This window comes from Cynocephalus volans, chromosome 11 (assembly GCF_027409185.1).
Source record: "Cynocephalus volans isolate mCynVol1 chromosome 11, mCynVol1.pri, whole genome shotgun sequence".
In the NCBI taxonomy this organism is placed as follows: domain Eukaryota; kingdom Metazoa; phylum Chordata; class Mammalia; order Dermoptera; family Cynocephalidae; genus Cynocephalus; species Cynocephalus volans.
The window spans coordinates 47,535,320-47,556,419 of NC_084470.1; positions in this window are offsets into that span (position 1 = coordinate 47,535,320).

The window sequence follows — 21,100 nt, forward strand, 5'->3', positions numbered from 1 at the left end:
CTTAGTACATTCTAAATATAGAAATGATTTAATCACAGAGACCTAGGACATTGGCAAAGATATTTAGAAGAAGCCTGTGGCTTTCTGATCACAAAATGTTTAATTCTCTGTAGATTCTTCAGGTAAAATTGATTCATGACAACCTTTGAAAAATAGTAACAGAACTCTGAACTCTGAGCTTTGCCTTCTGGAAGATATTTAATGGGGAAATAAAAGCCTTAGCTTTCACTTTACTATCATAGTACAATGACTAATAGTTTTATATTTTATACTCCCTACCTAAAAACTGTCATTACCAATAAGAGGAATATGGAAAACATATCTGGATAATTCCCATTGTTTTTTTCATATTATTACATTCTCTATATTAGTTTTGCCATTTTCATGTTGTTTAGCTGAAGCTATAGTTAAGCAATCAATTATAAACTCTACCTAGCAGATGTCCATTTCTTAATTTCTTACTATCATTTTCTTTTTCCTCTTAAAGGACACTTTTATACCTACTCACATTAGCTTCATTCCTTGTGAAGTACATCCCATTTTCTCAAAACTCAATCTGCTTATTTCTTCATCATAAATAAGTCCTGACAATGAAAAGTGTTATAAAAAGAGGGTGGTGTATTTTATTTTATTGAGCCATTAAACCAATAGCTGCTGTGATAAAGAGTGATGTATTTGCCCAATTAATACTTTGCCCTAATGTGAAAGAGGTTGGCCAATGTGGATTTATTTTTGGAGTATATTCTCCATTTAACCTTCTGTTCTTGGCAGTGATCTCAAATTCAAGAATCCAAATGTGAGTCTGAATATTTATCTTCTTTTATTAGTCCATTTGTGTTGCTATAACAGACATACCTGAGACTGGGTAATTTACAAAGAAAAGAGGCTTATTTGGCTTGTGATTCTGGGACAGCTGCATCTGGTGTGGACCTCATGCTGCTTCTGCTCATGGAGGAAAGTGGCAGGCAGCCGGCAGGTATAAGCAGATCACATGGTGAGAGGAAGCAAAAGAGAGAGAGAGGAGGTGCCAGGGTCTTTTAAACAACCAGCTCTCATGGGAACTAAAAGAGTGAGAACTCACACATTACTCTCCCCTCCCCCAGGAAGAGCATTAATCCATTCTTGAGGGATCTGCCCCCATGACTCAATCAATTTCCAACACTGCCCCATTGGAGATCAAATTTCCACATGAGTTTTGGAGGGGACAACACATCCAAACTCCATCACTTCTCTCTATGAATTCTGGGAAATTTTGACCTTTAATAATCCTTAGAATTACTGAGCCTTCTTTTCTATGGATTTGAAATACATACCATGCTAGTGGTAAAGACAGGGGTTCTTTCTCTTTGGCCATCCTTCCCCAAATGTGTTGCATACTTCTATATTTAGACATTTGATGTCTATTGTGTAAATCCATTTGGATACTGTTCCAGGCTGGGCCTTCTTCCCTGCTTTCACTAAATATTTATATCAAGCATTATGATATTCCAAATCTTATGTTATCCTTACTGTTTTGTTTTTGTTTTTGTTTTTGTTTTTTGCATTAGAATATTTTAGTTTACTATGTAGAAAGATGGTTTTATTAGTGAAACATTTCCAGAATTTAATTTATTGTCAGAAGAATATTGAAATTTTTATATTGGTTGATAATGTTACACAATCATATTTTGTAATCACACATTATTCAGTTTTAAGCTTATATAGAGATATGTGGATACACAGATATATAAATATATAGGTACATAGCTACAGTTATCGCTATTGATCCTCTATACCTCTGTGTGAATGTAAAAGAGGACAGTAGTGATTTATGCATTTGTTTATTCAGCAAAATTTTATTGCATACTTTATTATATCCTAATCATGTGGCACCATTCGAAACAATAATACAAATAAATTTAAAGCATTTAGATTCATTCTTGTAAATTTTATTATATATTTGGTTACTCTTTGATAGTTGGAACTTTCAAAGGATATCAAAAACTGAAGCCATAATCATGTTACTGTTTTAATATACCCTACAGGGTATGGGGTGGGGCAGTAGAATGTGTTATACAACATTATAAAAATGGGATTATATAATTAATTATAAATATGATTGGAGGACTTAGAATAGAGTTGTAAATCATCAAAAAAAGTAAGTGTGGTATATATATTGAACCCGAGCAGTTATGAACTCTCTTTTTCAAGAGACATTCAAAAAACAAAGCAAACGTGGAGGTACTTCAAAAAGTTCATGGAAAAATAGAAGTAAAAGGTAATACAAATCTTTCTGTGAACTTTTTAAAGTACCTCATACAATTAGGAAAAAAGAACACTGTAGTAGAAATGGATTTTGAGTATAAATGCATATTTAGACTTTACTTCCAATTTTGCTTGCAGCTACAGTGTGATGGACACTTTCATACTCCCATCCTCCTATTTCCTATTTTCCACATATGCAGATGCATGCAGTGTGCAAAGGTGCATGCCCACCCCTCACTTGGGCCCTGGCACTTACACCGGAGGCACCTTGATCATTTACGAACTAAAAAGAAAGTATTGGAAATACCTCACCCTCAAGGTGGAGTTAGAACAGATTTTTTGGGTTTTGAAGCCCAAGTAATATCTTAGATATAAACGTAAATATAAATATTTTATATAACTATAAAATAAATATACTTTCCAAACAATTTTTCACAGAAGACTCCTTGGGATATTTATAGTTGTTACATGAAACAGACTGTTCTAAGGACAATTACAGGGAGACAAGGTTAATCAAGATTAGCCAATCTTTTTAAAAGCTATCTGGTTTCTGGAAAACTTTAATATACTACTTTATATTATGAATTTTCAAAAGGAAGGCATAATTTGTATAGTTTCTCAAACCTATTTGAACAGAATATTGTTTGTTCACAGAATATATCAAAAGGGTATTATTGCTGAAAACATATATTTTTAAATTATATTAGAGAATTCTAAAACAAGAGCATACATATAGTTCTTTTATTTCTACAGAAACAGTGTTCTATATCAAAATGTAATAACCCAACCCTATTTATAACTATGACATCTTTTGTTAACTGCTCCAGTGTGCACTATTGGGCTATTTCCTCCATGAATATATAAACCTGGAAGGTAATACCATAGTTCCAAGCTTTTTGGATCTTTGCTTTTGAATTCTTAATATCTATATTATAATTATAGTTATAGTCATATAGATATATAAGTGTATAGATACACTTGTCTATAATGATCTTTTATACCTCGACGTGAGTGTAAAATAGAATAAGACTGATTTATTCATTAATTTATTCAGCAAGATTTTATTGCATACTTACTAGTAAAGAACTTGAGACACAGGTACAGGGAGACCCTGCCTTTAAGAAGCTTATAAATTTTCAGAATAAATTAATAATGTCATTACAATTATATTTTATTACTATGGATTATTTGGTTTATAAGCATACATAGAGATATATGGATATGTAGATATATAAATATATAAGTATATAGCTATTGTTGTCCCTAATGATCCCCTATACCTCTATGTGAATGTAAAAGAGAACAGTCTATGAATAAATAAAAATATAGGAAATTAGATGTAGGTGTCATGTAAAAAAATAACATAAAAATAGGATTTTAGAAAAAGAAGAGATGACTTCTGGCTGTGGTTTTATGAGATTTTTGTCCTGGACCATATGGGATAGACGGAATTTAGACATGCAGAGATGAAGGTGGGCGGGTTATGACCCCAGCTAAGAGAAATTCCTGGAAGGAAAGAAACACAGGAAATCATGAACTGTAATTCAGATTGGCTGGAGTGGGAGGTGACTAGCCAGAAGAAAGGGACAGGAGGAGTACTGGGAAATTCATAGTAGGCCTGATCGATGACCTTGAATGCCAGGCAAAGAGTTAGCAGACAACCAGTGGCTTCTTAAGATTTTTTAATGCAAGGTAATGCGATTGCAGCAGCATGGTTCATAAAGAAGTGTAGGTCTCAAAAAGTAGGGTGAATTAGACTTGGAAAGGCTCTTTATTCAGAAATCGGAGGTGAACACAACAATATTTGGGGTTTGCCACTGAGCTACAGCTACCGTTAGCATTATTGGGATAAGTGAGAAACAAGTTCTAGCTCTAGACTCTTAGCAATTCTGTTGCATGTGCAGTAAAGCATTAGAAGATATATATTTGCTTTTTCCCTCCTGGACATGACCTTCTGCATTCAGGTATGTAAGCAGTCTTAAGCTGTATCACAAGGCACAGTTACTATAACCTGTCAGGGTAAGACAGAGACTGAGCTGAAATTGGAGACTGCATGGGAGGGCTGCCAAGTCTCCATTACAATATATTCGGTATCAACACAGTGAAATCTGATATCAACTTCCCATTCTACCTTGTTAAAAAAAAAATATAGTGAGAACACTTGTCCATTATGGCTCAAAAAATTTTTTCTATATTGTTATGGATGCCACTTCCTCCACACAAGATTAGAAATCTTAGCTTCTTCCCATGTTATTCTGTCTTACTAAGAAATGTTACCAAAAAATGTTGTTATCTTCTTAAGAAATGTCGTTCTCTTTAGGGCTTTGGCATTATTTTCCAATAGTTCTCAGCTTTAGTGTTTGTTTCAAGTTCGAATCTTTCTCATCCACTTTCAGGGGGTTTTGCAATGCCCAGTCTTCTCTACCAAGAGATTTGCCACTATTATGTGTCATCAGTGGCAAGAGTTTCTCATGCTTTGAACTAGGTCCTCTGCTGCTCTCGGCATTGTGGACACAGCAGGGATGAGAGGCATCTGATATTCTTCCATTGAGGAAAATCACTTCCTGATTGATATCCTAATGGAGAACTGCTGTTTCTACTGGGCATGATGATGCTTCCTCTAAGACAATATTAACCATTTCCCTGACAGTAGAAGCTCAGGGAAGGCTTTGATGTTTGTGTTTGTTATTTAGTTTTGTTTTACTGCTTTATTCCATTTTGCCCTCAATGTTGGAATGGAGAGCGAGGTCAGATACTGAGCAAACTGAAGATGTAACTCTGAGTTGGGGTGAGCCCCAAACTGAATCTGATGGGTGGTCAAGGAGCAAACCCAGCAGGCATTCACGATGGTCTGGGGACAGATGATGTGCAGGCCCAGCCCAGTTTGGCGGGATTGCATCCTGTTGGAAAAGAGCCACTTTTTGAATTCTGAAGGCTTCTCTCCTTCAGTGTCTGCTGTGTACAGGGGACAGGAGGGCACACAGGAGCTGGGGGTGGGGAAGAAGCCAAGGAAGGAGAAGGTAAGGCACAGACGTGTGAAGGTCCTGTAATTAAAAGTATGGCAGCTTACTATGAAGTTCTGAATCGTGTTTCTAGCTAAAGGATCCAGAGCCCCCATAAGAATGTCCCAAGGAAATAGTCTCATGGTTAATAGATCTGTAGGGGAAACTTAGGGCCATATTGCTCACCTTGTACCCCAAAAGATTTTTACTGTGCTAATAGCTTTGAAACCATCAATGTTTGCATTGCATGATGGTATCATAAGACTCTCCTTCTTGCAGTTCTGCTTTTTTGCATACAAAGTTTGCAGTTGATTCTCTTGAGTTCTTGAGAAAGTAAATCAGTAGGCACCTCTGTCTCTACAAATATGTTTCCCACTTTGTGTAAAAGAGTAGTGAACTTCAATTAATACAGGGTTCACTTTTTTTTTTCTTTTGAAGAAATAGAACATTTTACCTTTCCATTATGGGGTAATTGAAAGAAACACTATGTTCACAATGCATTCTTGATTGGTTCTATCAGTTCCACGAATTGTTTCTAAGCTGGCGAAAACTCAGAAACAGGAAAATCACTTGCTTTTTCAAGACACTGGATGATCCTCTGTCATTTTCAAGCATGCTAAATTTTGGATATAGAAAAATGAGGCCACATTTTTAAATGAAACGTACAAGCCAATTTCATCCATTGGAAAAGAGAGAGGAATTACTTAAGGTGCTTAATAGTAATGTAATAGAGAGCAATGGCCTGAGACTGAAAAAAGAAGCAATTTAAATTGGACATTAAGAAAATTTCACTTGAAGCAAGGGCAATTATACAATGAAATAATTTCCTCAGGGAGAAACAGAGAGATGCCATTGAAAGAGTTGTTTAAGGAAGAGTAGATAAAAACACTTGCAGCTGAATCTGCTGGAAGATCATTTTATGATTTACTGCCTTGCCATGCCTGTAAATCATCTTCACTGGCTCAGTTAGCTTACTTTGAATCAGGGAAGGATCTACAGTGTACCAGAGGACTAGCATATCTGTATTCTATTTTTCTTTATGTAAAATGTAAAGTTTTAGATGGAATATTGGTGAAAGAGGCAAGAAGAACGTAGGGGACTAAGATTGAGGAAAATCTGCTCTGTGCTGGACATTACCCTAGACATATTTTTTTATACACATGCACACACACACATACACACACTATCTATATCTAATATCTGATATTATTAGATATTATACCTATATCTAATTTTATTTAAACCTTCTTCAAGTAACTAGTTGATGGATTTTTTTCAAAATAGTGGCTATTTATCAGTCTGGATTACAGGGAGTGGTGATGCATAATACGGTTATTTCTTCACATCACATATTGTTGCACTTTCAGTGTAACAGGGATATAATAATCACACTTTGCCTGATGTCAGTAGTCCTGAGTTTGAATACCAGCCCCCTGCCACACACACACACACACACACACACACACACGCACACGCACACGCACACGCACACGCACTCTGCAGGATTTGTGCAAGTTCCTTAACCTCCTACAGTTTCATATTCTACGTTTGTAAATGGAAATGAAAAATGTTGTATTGGCTGATCACTGTTTACTTAAAGACGTTAATCCAATTGTTTGTGTACTCTTGTATACTATTCTAAATGAACCAAGAGGCTGACATATTGATCTGAATGATTCCCTGAAATTCTCACTATTAAGGTATTTTCTGGAAACCTATGCAATTTTAGTGAATATTTTAAATTCTCTCTTATGCTATCTAAGAGTGTTTTCCCAGAGGAATCCATCATTACAAACTTCTTTTCTGACCTTGCTGTCCCCTGATTCATATGGGAAAAGAGGCATTTCACACCCTCATTCAGCCTCCATCAGTCTTTACTATACCTGCACCATGCCCAACCCTTGTAAGTACTGTGTGTTTCCACCCTGGGAGTATTTGAATATGCAGTGCTTGCACCAGCCTTATTTAACATGTATGTGTGCAAGCCCCACACTACCAGTGGGGATGGACATGTACCATATTTCCCTGTAAGGTCACATTTGCAGGTAGTAGGGATTAAGACTTCAATAATCTTCTTCTGGAGAGAAGGGAGCACAATTCAACCAATAACTAACCCAAGCCTGCAGGTCTCAAACTACAGCCAAACCTCGGGTTAGGTAATATGCTGCAGTTCATCATCAGTCCTGCTGTTACCGAACCAAACTCAGGTCCGCCTACCCATGCACAGCTAAGCCAAAGTGGTGATGCCAGGTTGTAGTAAGGAAATAGGCATTTAATTATAAAGCCAAGTAACTGGAGCAGGGGCAGCTAATGCTGAAAAACCCAGGGTTCTCAAAAGTTTACAAGCAAGTATTTGTAAAGGAAAACTTTGCTGGTTGGGGCTGGGTTTGTAGCCTGTGGATGCTTCTGGTTGGTTGAATCTCAGAGGACAAAGGAAAAGCTCTAGCTGTCCATCAACCATCTGGCTCCAATCAGTCTGGTGTCCTCACGGTCCACATTTGTCTGGTGTCCTTTGTAGTAATCTGATGTGAAAACTTATGTCTCATTTCCTGTAAAAACATCTCAAGGACACATGTCAAGCTAGTGTCTTTGATCCTTGGAGTCTAGTAGCTTCCTCCTTATTGCTTAGGCTACAACCCATGTGCTCAGCTGTTTCTTTGTATTCCCTTCCATGATTACTAGTTGAAAACTCGGCTCCCCTATTGTTAGTTGGAGAGTTAAATTCCCAGATTTTAAATCACTTTAATTTGGGGGACCAAGGCCATAGCTCACTTTCATATAAATTTTTGAGAGACCTTATAGAGGAGGGGGTACCTACTTGATTTCTCTCCAGTGATTGGTGTGTTTTATGAAACTTTGGATAAAAAAGACCAAATCTCAAATCCTCAAATGTAGTATGGTGGGTGATGTTAAACAAACCTCCAATTTCTCAAACATTTTTCCCTCTGGACACTTTTCCTGTAGCTTCTTAATCCCCTAATAAAGCAGAGTAGGGTTCCCTCTCTTCATGCCATCGTCATTACCTTTCACATAACTGCAGCAACACTTCCTCCTTCTTCCCTCTGACAAGTTATTCAGTCTTTGAATTTTCGTTTACTATCTTCTCCCTCATTTGATAACTTAAAGGACAAAGTGATATTTCAGATAAGAAGCTCTATCCGAGTGTCTATCACTGCAGTTTCCAATCCAGTGCCATGTTCCTGGATGCTCTGGTTAATTGCGAAGTTTGGGTGATTCAGATTCAGCAAGTGGGGTAGGTGGTAAGGAATGAGATTTCAGGATTTCATGTATTCAGAAAGATCTATCAGTGGCTCTTTTGATCAGCCAGATTTGGACTAGATGAACTTTGAGATCCCTGATAGTTCTAAGAGACACTTATGACCTATATAGAAAATCTCTAGGTTATGTTATCAAGGAACAAATCCATCTAGGTTATTCAGGACTATGAAGGCATTTAGGATAATTCTCTAAGTGTAAAAAAAAAAAAAAAAAAAAGGAATACTCAAGGCTATGGGGGTTTCCCTCTTTTAGAAGGTAAGGAGCTTTCAAAGAGAGATAGAATATGGAGGATTTGGGAAAATCTAGTCTTCCTTTATAAAATTTGAACAAAAATGGACATTACTGACCACTTGCAGCCTTTATGCTACAAGAAATAACCACATTTTGCACAATAGAAACTGCTTCAAAGGGTGATACAACAAAGATAATATGAGTGTGATCCATGTGGATGTTTTAATTAAGGACACATTAGGCAGAAAACTTGCTTTTGTACAGGCCTCCAGCAGTGACCAGTATCCGGCACGTGTTATTTCTCAGCATTATATCCATAGAGATAAAGTTAATTCCAGTATATAAGAGAAAATAAGTTTTATTTCCTGCTTTCTCCAAACTTTTTGCTTGTTTGAAATTAAGGCTTCTTGATGTCTTTATTAAACACACTTCCATGCTGTACAAATTAATTTTGTTGTGGTCTCTAGAGATGTTTCCTTGCATTTTATACTAAATTTCTATATTTATTGAATGAGTAGGAAAAGCAATTGTAGTTCAGTGCTTGCCGGTGGCTATAATTCATCTTTCCTGACTCTCAAATAAAACAAATGGCTCTGCAATTAATACCTTTCTGCAAATCTTCATAGAAAGTTGCTCTCTGAATAAAATATAAGAAATAATTTATTTTCTTTCCTAGGAAATAGCATTCTTTCCAATAGACAGTATAGTCATTATCCAACTCATTATTTTTATCTTTTTACCTTGACTGCTAGGAAGCTAGGAGCTAGTTTTTGCTCTTAATAACTTTTGCAGCCTTCTTCAGCAAGAAACTTTTAACAGAATTTAGCCTTCATTTTAGTATTTTTAATTGGTGTATACTTTCTTTATAGTACAAAGTCTTTTAGTTCCTACTGAGGTTTTTCATTTATTAAAAGATTCTTTTAAACTTTTCAGATGTAAGTGGAGGTAATGATTAAATCAGTCAATCCCTATTTCATACCATACACAGAAATCAAAGACAGATATATTGTAAATCTACTTGTAAAAGTTAAAACAATAAAACTTTTAGAATAAAACATAAAAATATATCTTTGAGGCCTTGGAGTAATCAGAGACTTTTTAAACAGAAAATAAAAAGCCTACTGATTCAGAAAAAAACTGATACATTAAACCTCCCTAAAATTAAGAATTTGTTTTAATCAAAAGCCACTATTAGAATACTGAAAAAGGAAGCACAGCATAAGAGAATACACTTATAATGCGTGTAAAAGGCCAAGGACTAGTAATAGTATATAGAAAATAAAAAAGAGCTCTAAAATCAATACGAATGAAGCAGTAATGCCAATAGAAAAAAGGACAATAATAGTTGAATATATTCTTCAAAGAAGCCAAAAAGACATCTAAATGACTAGTAAATATAAAAAATGATGTGTAACTTCATTATTCATCATGGAAATGCAAATTAAAACCATATGAAATATTACTACCCAGCCACTAGAATAGCTAAAGTGAAAAAAAAATGGAAAATACCATGTGTTGGCAGGGGTGGAGCACGAGGAACTCTCACGCATTGCTGGTGGTAGATAAATTATTACATTCACTTGAGGAAACTGTGTGGTAATATCTACTGAAACTAAACATAGGCATAACCTTGTATTTGTATAATAAACAAAAATAATGCACACACTAATAACATGTGTGTCTGAGGATGTTCATAGCAGTAACAAGTATAATAGCCAAAAAAGTAGAAATAACTCAAAAGCCCGTTAACAACAGAATGGATAAATATTTGCAGCATAGTCATACAATGAAAAAGTATGCATCCGTGACAACAAATAAATTATTTCTACACGTGAAAAAATGAATGAACTTTATAAACGTCTTGTTGAGCAATAAAACCAGTTATAAAAGAATACATACTGTATTATTCCATTCATATAAAGTTCTAGTAATCTATGCTTGCCAAATCAAAATAGTTTTTATCTTTAGAAGGTTGCACAAGGGTGGCATGAAGGAGGCTGATAATCTTATAATTTTCGTCTGTGTTGGTTACCCAGGTTTGCTCAGTCTATAGAAATTCATCAAGCTCTGCACTTAGAATTTGCTCACTTTTCTGTATGTCTGTTATACTAAAAAAAAAAAAAAATTAAGCAATTAATTAGTGTTCTGTGTGAAACAGATCCTACTGACCCCTTTCAATTATGAAATATTCTCACTTGCTTATCTTCTTAACAAAACTTAAAAAGTGTCTGGATTTAGGGTATATAAAAATCACATTTTGATCCAGTATAACAGTTCTTTGTGAGAACCAGGTTACTTTTAAATGCTTCCTACTTTTCACCTATCTTTAGTTTCTTCTGTATTGCTTTCTTTTTCAGGTTTGGAAGGAGAATGTAAGAAATCCCATAAATTAGTAATTATCTCTATAGATTATCCAGTGCTCTGATCTTAAAAACATTAGTAATAATCATAGCTGATACATGCCACTTACAAAATCTTTTTAGATTTCCTTAAAACCACCTACAGTCCTAGTTCCAATGGGGATGTTGCTCTGATGCATCTGCTGGTGTTACAGGAAGTGTGTTCAGTAGAGATGAGATGCCCCCTTCCCTCCTTTAATTGGATTCTTTCACTTGCAAGGTGAAGCACTTCACTACAGGCCATGAGCCCTCTGTGAATACTGGAGACACCTACTGCCTTCTCTCTTACACCTGGGCCACACATTATATTTTTGGCTTTTACATTTTAAAAACAGTGAAGCCCATGTATAAAAGAGAAGGGCTTTGGAGGAACAATTTTTACCATTTAGAAAGTTCTTCATTTCTGTATCAATCAGCTTTACACTGGGTAATGCTACAGAAAAACAAAAATAATCTCAAGTACTCAGAGGCCTACTAAAATAAAATGTATTTCTCACTCATGTTACAGGTGTCTTATAGGTTGGAGTTAGTAATTCTGCCCCATGTGTTGCTGATATCAGGGTCCATATCATGGCCTACTCAGCAGTTGTGCTCAGGGCTTGGTTGAGCTTGTGGAGTCTACAACCATTCTCTGGGACACTTTCATTGTCTAGTTTCTGCAGGGCAGACTGGAGAATACAAGCAGCTATGGAAGGGACAATTACCTCTGCACTCTTTGGGTCTTTAATAATGAGGCAAATCTCTGCCAACAACCTGATCCACAATTAGGATATAATTTATTTCAATGTTCTATCCTGGTCAGAATGAGGGACAGTTTCAGAGGTTTCCTCTCACCCTTCCCCACTATTACAGCTCTTATGTGTAGGCCAAAGGCCCTTTGTAGAGGCTACTCCAACTGCTAGATACATCCATTTCAATTAGACACATAGGAACTGACAAATGACCGCTAGGTGGGACGGTATGCCTGGCATTTCCACTATGCATCAGAATTAGCTAAGACTCCATTTATTGCCTGGACGTGAGCACTTCCCTGACAGGGGGCTTTGATGACACTTTGGGCCTCCGGATATAGATGTGAACACAGACTCTGTGTCCAATAATCTTTGAAATGTCTGGGTTTCCCCTGCCTCCAGAATGTAGTCCAGTAAATGGCTATGACCATTAATTTTATGTATCAACTTGACTGTATCAAAAGATGCCCAGATATCTGGTTAAACATAATTTCAGAGTTTGACCGTGAGAGTGTTTCAGGAAGAGGTTAGCATTTGAATCTCTAGACTCCGTGAGGCGTATTGCCCTCCCCAATATGGGTGGACATCATTCAATCCTTTTAGGACCTGAAAAGATCACAAAGGGGGAGGAAGAAAGGATCCATTCTCTCTGCCTGACTGCTTGAGCTGAGACATCAATCTTCTCACTTTCGTGATCCTGGCTCTCAGGCCATCAGGCTCAGACTGACATCTACACCACTAACTCTCTGGATCTCAGGACTTCAAACTACACCACTGTCTTTTCTGGGTCTCCAGTTTGCGGATGGCAGATTGTTTTACTTCTCAGCTTCCATAATTGCATGTGACAATATCTTATAATAAATATATATCTTTATATCCTATTGGTCCTGTTCCTCTGAAGAACTCTGACTAACACAATGGCCATAAGTCCCTCTGAGAAAATCATCACAGTATATACTCACCACAGTGTTTCAGGGTCCTTCTGTGTAATCAGTCCATGTGTTCTGGATCTGAAAACTGGCCCAGGTATGGGAACTGATGAAAGGATTGTAGCTTTTCCTTGGAGCAACCACCTCAGCCCTCTGCTCCTCCACTCCTGCCTTTATTTGGTGGTAGATGTGATCTGCCTGTCTATGTTGCTGCAATGGACATTATGCTCTGTTAACCATCTCCATAACTCCTATCTAGACAAATATTTTGAGATTCCTCTCCACATTTACCTGTCACTGCAGTAACTGTGGTTCCCAGCTTCTGGTGGCTAAGCATAGCTACCTGACACTGTCACTCTGGATACCATCATTTCTATTGATATTAACACACCTAGCACTCCTCCCATCAGTCTGGCCTGCAGAGAAGGCAACCACTGATCTTAGTGATGCTAGTGTCCTTCTCAGCAGCACATCCCTGATTATCTTAATGAGGCATTATGATATCATGATGTCTTCTGAGCTCTCCCATGAAAGATAAATATTTAGTAGGTCTTCTGAACTTTTGTAATATATTTATTCCACCAAGCCCATTCCCTCATCCTTATTTTGCCTCCCTTCACCATCTCTCAGTACAGCTTGGGCTTTTCTACTTCCTCAGTGCTGTCCATCACTTTCTCTAGGACTCCAAGAGTCCCTCTGCTCACATTGGTAAAGATCAGTCACCTGGGTGCACTTCACTGAAAGGAGAGTCAGGAAAAACCATTCCTGACTAGAAGGCCTCTTAGCAGCAAAAGCTGTGCAATATGGAAATAAAACCACAAACTTTTGGTGGAAAGCGGGTCTTTACTTTCACTTAGGATAAACAAAGATAAAATGAAAAGACTAATAAAATGTCAGCATTCTGATGGGATTGGTGATGAAAAAAGAGAAAGAAAATATAAACAATATTAGAAAAGAAAAATGAGGCATACCTACAAATACAGTATAAATAAAAAATAAGTTAATACTCTGCACAGCTACATGCCAATAAATTTGAAAAAGAGATAAAATATTTGCAAAATATTGATTACCAGAAATGCTGAAAAATAAATGCAAAATCCGTAAAAAAAAAAGATTAAAAAATAATTTATAGTTAAAGATATTCTAACTTCCAAACACTGGTCTGAGAAATTTTACTAAGGAATCTTGTATACATTCTTCCAGAGAAGTTTTTAAAAGGCCATCCCCAAAACAGTATATGAATCTGTTAAAACCATGAAATCAACACAAAACTAGAAAAGAATAAACAGTCAAATTATAGGCCAAACTCATTTATGAAAATAGATGCAAAAATTCAGAGTGAAATATTTACAAATGGAACCCAGCAACATCTATGTATATTGATAGATTACATATATGTTTGTATGTATCCAAACCAAGTTAGTTTTATCCTAGGAATGCAGGATTACTTGAAATTGGTAAAATCAATTAACGTAATTTACCACATTAACTGATTAAAATATAAAATCATCTCAACAGATGCAAAAAGACACAACTATTTGATAAAGTTCAACACGTTATTGATTAAAAACAACTAAGAGCTTCTATCTAGCTCACTAGAATAAAAATAGAAATATTTTAATTGGAAAAAAATGCATCTATCCCAAACTTATAGAAAACACCATAATACAAATGAAACACTAGACGTACTCTTTTTAGAATTGAGAACTATCCAAGGATGCTTGGTAATATCATACTTATTCAATATTGTACTGGAGACATAGATCAGTGCAGTAAAATAAAGAGATGCAATCAAGGGATAAAGATTTCTAAAGGATTAACAAGGCTGTCATACCCACATTGCTTCTATGGAAGATCCAAAGGAGTATAAAGATAAAATATCATAATTTATCCAATAAAATCTTACAATAATACAATCAAAATATAATATATAATACCTAAAAATATGTAATCTATCAATCAATCAAATTTTGCACGCACACAAAAAAGAGAAGATAAAAATAAAATAAAAATAAGTTATAAATAATCAAGGGTATGTAACTTATAAGACCACAAAATCATAATACATATGTCCCAATGATATGAAAGAACTTTTCAAAGAAAAATAGTAAAAATTTTGAAGTACATATAAAAGACCTAAATAAATGGAGCATACATCATATTCAAGGTGTATATTTCAGTGAGAACTCAATTTCATTAAAATGTCAGTTGTTATAGGCTGAGCTATGTAACCCCAAATATATATTTTGAAGTCCTAACCCCCCAGTAACTCAGAATGTGACTGTATTTGTAGACAGGGCCTTTAAAGAGGTATTTAAGGTAAGATGAGGTAATATGGGTGGGCTGTAATCCAATGACTAGATTATAATATCCTTATAAGAAGAGTCAGTGAGGACACTGACATGTGCTTACACAGAAGAAAGACCATGTAAGGACACAGGGAGAAGGCAGCCATGTGAAATTCAAGGAGAGAGGCATTGGAAAAAATCAGATCTGCCAACACCTTGATCTTAGACTTACATCCTTCAGAACTGTAAGCAAATAAATTTTTGTTGTTTAATCCACCAACTCTATGGTATTTTGTTATGGAAGCCCTAGCAAATAAATACATCAGTTCACTGCATCTTAAACTATAAATTAAAACCAATTCCAAACTAAATCTCAACATATTTTTAAGAAACTTCAGGAAGTGTATTCTAAAATTTATATGGAATAGCAAACAGCTAAGAAAACTAAATAAACTTTGATGAACAAAATGAAGGCATTACCCTATCAAATATCACGATATTTTATAAAGGTGTATAGTTAAGGATGCATAGTGTCAACATACCAATAAGTTAATATATACATAGGAACAAAATAAACAGCCCAGAAATAGACACATCCATACATGAAAATAACACAAACTGGGAAAATTATACTTTATCCAATAATGGGAATGAGACAATATTTAATCTCTAAGAAAAAATAATATTAGATTTTTATCTAACCAGATACACAGAAATAACCTTAGGGGATATTAAAATCCTACATGTGAAAAGCAAAGCCATAAAATGTTAGGAGAAACTATAGCAGAATGTCTTCACATCCTCAGGTTAAGTATCACTTTTTTAGAGAAGACACAAAAATCACAACAAAGCAAAATTATTAATAAATTTAAATTACCATAAAATTGAAAACATCTCTATACAACGTCACCATGGCAAGGGAAAAAGAGAAACTACTGACACGAAGATAGTGTGTGTGTGTGTGTGTGTGTGTGTGTGTTCAAAATATGTAAAGAACAATATAAAGAAAAAGAGTTATGACCCAATTGGAAAATAGAGAACAGAACTGAATAATCGATTTATAGAAGAGTAAACTTGAATAGTCAATAAATATGTAAATAAATGTCCAATCTCACTAATGGTTAGGAAAGTGACAAATTTAAAATTCCATATACCATTTACTCTTAATCACATTAGCAAAAATTAGCAAATCTGGCAACAAAAGTACAAGTGAGGATGTGAAGCAATGAAAAGTTTTTATTCACAATTGGCTGGGTTATAAATTGATGCAATTTTGGAAAAGACAATAGCATTATCTATTATAGTTGAAAATACACACACACCAGCACCTAACAATTTCACCTGGGAAACACCTTAGAGTGCTCTGAGCATAGGCAAACAAGAACATGCTTACAAGAATGTTTAATAGGCAGTGATTTTTTTAAAAAAAAAACTTGAGTCAACCTAAATGACTGCAAGCAGGAGAACAAACAAATGAAATCTGATACAGTAGTATTAATGAATGAACTACGACTGTGCACAGCATAGAAAAATCTAAAAAATGTTTGTGATAAAACATACAAATACAAGATAAATATTTAAAGTATGGTACATACTCATATAAATTTGAAAACATTCAAAGTAGTACTATGTATGGTTCATAAATCTGTATAAGTTAAGTATAGTTAAAAACATGCAATAAAATATGCATGTGAATAACAAACATTAAATTCAGGCTGGTAGTTAATTCTGGGGAGAAGAAGGTAAAGAATGGAATGGGTATATTTCCATAAGAAGCTTCAAATAGATCTAAAATAAGAGATGTAAATAAATGTAAAAACAATGATTTCACAAAAATAGATGACTTAATACCTGATTGTTCTCAAAATTTATTCTTTAAACTTTCTTGAAAGCTTCATATTTCAAACAAACATTATTTAAAGATACATATAGCAAAAGGTGTTTTGTTGTTTATTTTAGCTTTACTGCCTCTTCTTTGAGTTTGGTGAATCTTTGTAACTGAGAAATGTCCTAAATTTCTTCTTATAAACACTATAGTTTATTAAAAAGATAAATATTTGGAGGTTTGATAGTCATAAGCACTGCTAACATTTTTGGAAATTTTTGCCTGTTTTAGGAGAAATGTTGCTTTACATAGTCATCCGGATTGTGACCACCTGTTTAGGCATATGACTTAGCAGAGAAAGCAGAAAATAGGACATCTAAATTCCAGTCCATTATATATATATTATATATATTTGATAAATATAGCCTAAAGCTATATTTATAAAACAAAAGATGTGTGTGTACATATGTGTGTGTGTGATGTTTCATCTCAGGTTCTTGTTTATTTGCTAGGATAAGTAAAATTAGATTTCTCATAACTTTTTGGACATTTGGGTATTGTTAGTATTTTTATGTTCAGTTGAATTCAAATAACATTTTATCTATATTTTTGTTGTTGCTGTAAATAGTATTTACCACACACTTATTAAATACCAAGACCACAGCTAAATGAAACAGATCATAAGAGATGCTACAGACCCAAGCCAATTGAACTAACCATAATTAGGATTTTCTGAAAATCCATGTGCTCTTCAGGGTCCTGATTACTTTTCTTGATAACTACGAATGTCCACTAATGAAGATGATTTGACAGCCCTGAGTAACTTTTACAACTCCAGGAAAGTTAATAAGTGTTTTTGGCTCAAATTTCCTCATCTCAGAAGAGTATCATTAAACTTAAATATTGTTTTTCCCCCTCCTTTCCACAAGACTTTTTTGTATTTCACTGTAGCGCTAGGAAATCATTAAATTGCAGACTCTTACATCTAACAAAACTGTAGACAACATTCAATGTTAGCTAAGGCCCCTTAGGGTAAATTCTGAAGGTTCATAGTGATAGTGTCAGGACTAGAATTCAGATGTTCCACTTTCCATCTTAGTATTTATTTATTCTAAAATAAATTTCCTTCATTAGTCGTCTCTCAGTGGGAAAAAAGTAACATCATCTTCAGTTTCTACTTTTTTTTATTCACAATACCCAATTTAAATTTAAAAATTACAAGACATGCAAGCGGGGGGAAGAATAATCAGGTAATAGAAGCACACCCAAAGGTAATTAAGATATAGGAGTTAGTTAACAAGTTAAAAATGACAATCATAAATAAGTTAGAGAAAATAGATTTTTTTTTTCTTTTTTTGACAGCTGGCCAGTATGGGGACCCGAACCCTTGACCTTGGTGTTACAAGTCTGTCCTCTAACTATTTTATTTTATTTTGTTTTGTTTTATTTTACTGTTTCCACCTGATTTTGAACCAGGGACTGAAAACAATTTTTTAAATGACTGAAAAGATGAAGAATTTTGATTAAAATTAGGAATCTATAAAAAAGAAAGAAATGAACATTCTAGAACTGAAATATATATATATATAAAATTCCTATGACTGAGAACTACTGGATGGGTGGTAAGAGACATTTAGCAGAAGACAGGATTAGTGGAATCAAAAACAATGAGAAAATATCAAAATTGAAGGACAAAATGATGAAGGAAGCAGAACAGCATGGGAAATGTGTAATTCGCAGATGGTCTAATGCACATGTAATTGTAGTCTCAGAAGAAGTGGACAAAGAGATATAAATAATTACAGAGTAAGTTAATGATCAAGATATTTCCTAGCTAAAAATTATCAGCCCACAGATTCAAGAACCTCACCAAAACCTAAACAAGATTAATACCTATATATATATATATATATATATATATATATATATATATATATATATATATATATATATATATATATATATATATATATGTACAGTTCTTTCAGCTATTTGGGTAGAACTCAACAGGGCAGTTTACTTGATATCAGCTGGGCTCACTCATGAATCTCCATGATCAACTGCTGGGTCAGCTGGAGTGGATGGGCCAGGATGGCCTTAGCTAGGATGAATAATACCTAATACCTGCTCCATGTGTTCTCTTATCCTCCAGCAGGCTGTCCTGCTTATTCTCATGACAGCAAGGCAGGGTTCCAAAAGAGAGGGAAGTAAGGCTCAGAGCTGACACAATATCACTTCCATCACATTCTATTAGCCACAGCAAAACATAGGGCCAGATCCAATTCAAGGGGTGAAAAAATAGTCTCTACTTCTTGTTGGGTTGAGCTGCAATGTTACTTTGTAAGGAGTATGGATATGTGGAGGGGAATCGTGATAGCAGGGCCGGCTACGTGGACATACAGTCTGTGCAGCCATACAGGTCCTCACACTTAGAAGGGCCTGCACTAAGTTTAGACATCTGCTGTTGCCATTTTGAAATTCTTAATAAATTTGAACAAGGGGTCCTGCATTTTTTTTTTCACTGAGCCCCATAAATTATGTAGCTGTTTCTGAGCAGCTGTGAAAGTTATCTCAAAAAATGCCCATTTGACAAGAAGCAGGGGAGAAGCCACCCATCTTTAAGGGGTGACTCCTGCGTTCAGATAAAAAACATTTAAGAGAACTTATCCCTAAGCCCATTCACTTCACACCTCCGTCCTCCCTTCCATTCCCTCACCTTGTTTGAGTGCCACATTAGTCTTAACAATTTTCCACAATCCCAGAACAGAGAAGTCCTCAACCATAATTGAGCTTGTATAGGCAAGTATAGGCTCAGAATTAAATTTACTTTGATTTACCCAAATAATGTGGCATTTTTAAAACCTTGTATGGTGAATCAAGGAACGCAGCCACTGCACATATTTAGAAAAACAGATCAATCTGATTAAGAATTTTACAGGCAGTCAAGAACAGTTATAAGTATATAAACACCTCAACAAAAAGACAGGGTGTCAGCTAAATTGATTGACTGCTAAATGGAAGGTAGCTTGTGATTACATCTGTTCGACAGACTCTGTTGTATCCACATTATCAAAGCAGTGTACATGTCATGAGCCAAGAAGGGAAAAGACCACATTATGGGGACTAGGCACTCTGGTGGCATTCATTAAAATTGAATGCTGTCAGGCACCTTGAGTGATGAACTGGAACAGAAAGCAATTGACATTTGTTCAGATCTTTCAAGGGGAGTTGGATGTGTGAACAAGAAGAGTTTAAGGTAGCTCTTCATTAGTGATGAAGTGGTACATCAAAGCTTGCAGGGAGGCTTTGATGCCCAGAGGCCCATGAAAATACATGTGTCAAAATCAAAAGTGAAGTCCATGTTGATTTTTTTTTTTCTCTTTTGACATCAATTGCTATGTTCATACAAAATTAATCTCACAGGATTTATCTATCCTATATGTTTAGAAATTAAGACACAATTGAGAATGTCTGTATAATCTAGTAGAATTGAACTATGTTTTTTTTCTTTCATACATTAAGCAGGGAATTTATCGAATACCTACCATGTGAGCAACCCTGTGCTTTGTGCCAGGGACTGTAAAAGAATACAAAGACGAATCTGGCTGGGGTACAGCAATCGATGTTACGCTTTTCATAGACAGCTAAGACATATGGACAAAAATGAGGTAAAAAGTCATGTCGTATAAAGGATACTATGAAAAATGCTTGCAGTGATTGTGAATCCAGGAGCTTTATTCCTACCACGGAAGTTTGAATGGGAGGATTAGGAAAACGATGCAGCCTTCTCCTTCGTTTTTAAGAGATTGGTAGAGTGTGACTTTTCGTTGTTAATGGGGAAGGTTATTCTAGGTACAAAGCAACTCAGATAAAGACATTGAGGCAGGGAAGAGTGAACATGTATGAAAACTTTTAAGGAAAAGCCTGATGTGAAAGACACAGTGACAGCAGAAAAGCAAAAGTGAGAGAGAAAGTCCTAATCCCTGTTTGGATCTAATGTTTCCAATTGTCTGTATGTTGGTTTTTAAATTCATTTTTAGAGGACTTTTTAAAGCTTTTAATATTGTTATGTTCATATTGATTCCCAAAAGGAAGACTCTACAGAGTTTTTTCTTTTTAAAAATAAAAAAAAGTAGAATAGTTTCAGATTTACAGAATTATTGCAAAGATAA